Source organism: Triticum dicoccoides, chromosome 3B, assembly GCF_002162155.2.
Source record: "Triticum dicoccoides isolate Atlit2015 ecotype Zavitan chromosome 3B, WEW_v2.0, whole genome shotgun sequence".
Classification (NCBI taxonomy): Eukaryota; Viridiplantae; Streptophyta; class Magnoliopsida; order Poales; family Poaceae; genus Triticum; species Triticum dicoccoides.
The window spans coordinates 744,576,534-744,581,306 of record NC_041385.1 but is presented as its reverse complement, the minus strand read 5'-3'; the positions used below and the strand labels follow the sequence as shown (position 1 = coordinate 744,581,306).

Below are 4,773 nucleotides of genomic sequence, written 5' to 3'. Positions count from 1 at the left end.
CTCTCTTCTCTCTTTCTCCGAGTCCAACAAAACCCCCCTTGTCCTCGTGGCCTTTCGTCAGACCCCATTGTCTTTGTTTTCCCCTCTCGTCTAAATGCCCACCCTCTCTGCACAGCCACCAACCCCTTTGCGTGCGTCCGAAACTATCCCGAACCCGAACCGCATGGTCATCATCGAAGAATCCGGATCTTCTCCAAACATCCCTCTAATATCTTTGGTTTATTATTTGATCTCTCTTAACCTTTTTATCTCGACCGCCCGATGTAAATCGGAGGGTCCGATTACCCCTAAACCAAAACCCACCTTCTTTATAAACTAGACCAACCCCACCCAAATCAGACCAAACCCTATTTTCTAGGGATCCTCCCATGTCCAATCCCCGCCGCCACACTCCACCTTGTCGTCTCCCACCTCGGGATCCGTCTCGACCCCGCAGCCAATCCACATCCTCTCCTCGATTTCAGCCATCAGCCAATATCCATCGATCCCCTCCACAATCCAGCTCCTCCAAGTCGCCCCATCTCTGCACCCGCGCTGAACGCATCCCGCTTCGCCGAGCACACGCGGGACTCCTCGCTCCCGTTGTCAACCATGCGCCTGTCGTCCCCGGGCCAGGAGCCCCTCGTTCAAGCGCCAACCAACTCCGTCCCGAACGCCCGCGGAAGCTCCTCCGCCATGGACGCCAGGTCCCAGGGTTGTGCCTCTCCTCCTCCTCACCCCGTTTCCCCTGGTTCTCTCCCTCTAATCCCCGCGTCGTTTTCGCCTGTAGGAACCGGCCCTACATGGAGTTCGTCAGCTGCCTCCGCCACTTCTGTACCCGGATCCGCACCACGCCACCTCGATCCCCTTCGGCAGTAGTCGTCGCTGCTGACCTCCTGCCGTCGCCCGGATCCAGTGCCCCTCCACCCGTCCGAGCTCCGGCGAGCCACCAGCAGGCCGTGCCCCACGCCTCTGCCCTTCTCCTTCCTTCCTCCTCTACTCTTCTATCTCCCTCACATCGCGACCCCTCTCTCTTCAGGTCGAACAGGAAGTCGCCATGGGTGCCCCGCTGCCACGAGGAATCGATGGCTCCGGCCCTCCTCCAGTCGTCTTCAACCCCAGGTGCCGCCAAGTCCCTCGCTGCCGTCGACTCGCCGGAGTCCCTGCGTCCCCTGCATCGTGTCGCCCTGCTTCATCTCGCTGCAGGTGGAGCAGCGAGCCAGCGCCTGTTGACCGTGTCGCTGCCTCCAGATCGACCTCCCGCGCCTGGGCCACCTCCCCTTCGCCTGTTGGTCAAGGCCCAGCCGTGCTAAGATCCGGCCTGCCTGGCCTCCTGCTCCACCAACTGGGCCTAGCCCAATGTGAGCAGCCCAGATCCTTCTGTTTTGGCCCGTGTTATGTTTTTTCTTGTCCAGCGATTTTAGCATTATCCGGTGAATTACTGTTTTCAGAAAAACCCTTGAACTTCATGCATATAATTACTCACAAACTATGCATCATATGTAAATAATTTATATATGTAAAATGCTTAGAATTTCATCTAGTTTCATAATATGCAACTTTTATCCATGTTAAAAATGTTTAACTTGCTGTTTGTTTAAATTTGCTAATATGCCATGTTAAAATGATTTATTTCATAACTAAATAACCGTAGCTCCAAATTTAATAAACTTTATATGTAAATGGGGTGGAAAATGCCTAGTTTAACATGGTGGACTTTATTTTCCTGTTTAACAACTCTAAAATTATGTAATAGGCAGAACAGTACCAAATTTGAAATATGCACATGAGGATTTACCGGAATTGTTGTTTGTTGTTCCGGCCTCATTTAAACTTGCCTAGATAGGTAGTTTTATTATGTTTCACCTCTTGCCATGTTTAATAACATTTAACATTGTTGTGTACCTAAATGAGAGAGAACTAAATAATTGATGTGGTGTTTCGTCAATATGCAACTCGTTGCATATTGAGCTCCACTTAACTTGTAGTGTTGTTTGTGCATATTGTCATGCCATGCCGCATTAAACTGAACATGCATCATACTTGGTTGTGCATCATGCCATGTTTATGTATTGGTTGTTTACCATGTTGTTTGCTTCTTTCCGGTTTGCTTCTCTCGTTAGCTTCAGTTTCGTTCCGGAGTTGTGAGGATCCGTTCGACTACTCCCGTTCGTCTACTTCATGGACTCGTTCTTCTTCCTAACGGGATTTCAGGCAAGATGACCGTTACCTTGGATCTCACTACTATCATTGATATGCTAGTTGCTTCGTTCTATCGCTATGCTGCGCTTCCTATCACTTGTTCATCAAGCCTCCCAATTGCCATGTCAGCCTCTAACCTTTTCACCCTTCCTAGCAAACCATTGCTTGGCTATGTTACCGCTTTTGCTCAGCCCCTCTTATAGCGTTGTTAGTTGCAGGTGAAGTTGAAGATTGCCCCATGATGGACAGGATTATGTTGGGATATCACAATATCTCTTATATTATTAATGCATCTATATACTTGGTAAAGGGTGGAAGACTCGGCCTTATGCCTGGTGTTTAGTTCCACTCTTGCCGCCCTAGTTTCCGTCATACCGGTGTTATGTTCCCGGATTTTGCGTTCCTTACGCGGTTGGGTGATTTATGGGACCCCCTTGACAGTTCGCTTTGAATAAAACTCCTCCAGCAAGGCCCAACCTTGGTTTTACCATTTGCCTCACCTAGCCATTTTCCCCTTGGGTTTCAGGAGCCCGAGGGCCATCTTTATTTTAACCCCCACCCCACCCCGAGCCAGTGCTCCTTCGAGTGTTGGTCCAAAATAGGCAGACTGCGGGGCCACCTCAGGGCATCTCGAGGGCTGGTTTTACTCGTAGGCTGACCTATCCGGTGTGCCCTGAGAAAGAGATATGTGCAGCTCCTATCGGGATTTGTCGGCACATCGGGTGGCTTTGCTGGTCTTGTTTTACCATTGTCGAAATGTCTTGTAAACCGGGATTCCGAGTCTGATCGGGTCTTCCTGGGGGAAGGTATATCCTTCGTTGATCGCGAGAGCTTATCATGGGCTAAGTTGGGACACCCCTGCAGGGTATAAACTTTCGAAAGCCATGCCCGCGATTATGGGCAGATGGGAATTTGTTAATGTCCGGTTGTAGATAACTTGACACCAGATCCGAATTAAAATGCATCAACCGCGTGTGTAGCCGTGATGGTCTCTTTTCGGCGGAGTCCGAGAAGTGAACACAGTTTTGGGTTATGTTTGACGTAAGTAGGAGTTCAGGATCACTTCTTGATCATTGCTAGCTTCGCGACCGTTCCGCTTGCTCTCTTCTCGCTCTTATTTGCGTATGTTAGCCACCATATATGCTTATTCGCTGCTGCAGCCTCACCACTTTACCCCTTCCTTTCCCTTTAAGCTTTACTAGTCTTGATACCCATGGTAATGGGATTGTTGAGTCCTCGTGGCTCACAGATTACTACAACAACAGTTGTAGGTACAGGTTATGCGATGATCATGACGCGAGAGTGAGGTTTGCTTGTTTTGGAGTTCTTCTTCTGCTTCTTCTTTGATCAGGGGATAGGTTCCAGGTCGGCAGCCTGGGCTAGCAGGGTGGATGTCATTTGAGTTTCTGTTTGTGTTTCATCCGTAGTCGGATGGTGCTCTTATGTAAGATGATGTTGTATTCATGTGGCTTTGTATGCCTCTTGTATGTATCCCCATATATTATGTAATGTTGATGTAATGATATCCACCTTGCAAAAGTGTTTCAATATGCGGTCCTATCCTTGGTGGGACCTTCGAGTCTCTTTAGGATAGTATCGCATATTGGGCGTGACAGCCGTGATAGCCTAGCGTAAGTTGCTTGCTTATTTATTTCCTTGTTGTCTTGTTTATTTGTTTGCTTGTAGTCATTGCAGTTCTTTTTCTGCGGTTTGCTAGTGGCTGCAATAACCTATTTTTTAAACTAGGCCACAATAACCATGGGCTAATATTTACTGTAGTGACACTGGGCCTCCTACGGGTCGTAGAAATAGTGGGCCTTCTATGGGTCGTAGAAACAATGGGCCTTCTACAAGCCGTAGAAACAATGGGCCTTCTACGGGCCGTAGAAACAATGGGCCTTCTACGGGCCGTATTATCAATGGGCCTTATACGGGCCGTATGATCGATTAGCCAAACATGGGCCAATAATAGGCCGCATTATGGCCGTAAACGGGCTAGAGTTGGAATCGTCCATTCATGGGTCGACCATAACGGGCCATCGTTAATAGGCCATATTTGATGACGCTATGAAAACGGCCCAACGTATTAACGGACCACAAACGGGCCGACTGTAACCATGGGCTGAATTTGGCCCACACGCAGAAAATGACAGTAACTAAGTAAACAAATGCTACAAATGAGCCCAAGAATAAATGTGCTCTAAGAAGGCCGAAAGATAACATGGGCTAGAAACGGCCCAACGGAATACCGGGCCGTTAATGGGTATAAAGTGATACACTGTTCATTACGGGCCAGTTTCACCATGGGCCGTTAATGGGTGTAAAGTGATACATTGTTCATTACGGGCCAGATTCACCACGGGTCGTTAATAGGCCAAGAGTTACAAAGGGCCTCATATGGGCCGAAAGACGTCATGGGCCATACATGGGCCAGAAGTGAAAATGGGCTGGAATCATATTAGATGGCCCAGATGATGCTACTGGGCCTAATTTGGATAGGGCGTAACAGGCCTTGGGTTAGCGGGTTGTAAATGAGTTATATGCGAACAGGCCGTTAACAGGCTTTCCATGGACCAGCCCGCCACCTTTTGA

General features: G+C 48.9%; 1 long non-coding RNA gene across 1 annotated transcript; it reads left to right on the top strand.

The window, feature by feature from the left end:
• Nucleotides 1-357: 357 nt before the first annotated feature.
• LOC119282008 lies at nucleotides 358-2,160 on the top strand. Its single transcript, XR_005138604.1, has 3 exons — nucleotides 358-694; nucleotides 770-1,340; nucleotides 2,103-2,160. It is a non-coding gene; the product is annotated as an uncharacterized LOC119282008 (long non-coding RNA).
• The last annotated feature ends 2,613 nt before the right edge of the window (nucleotides 2,161-4,773 follow it).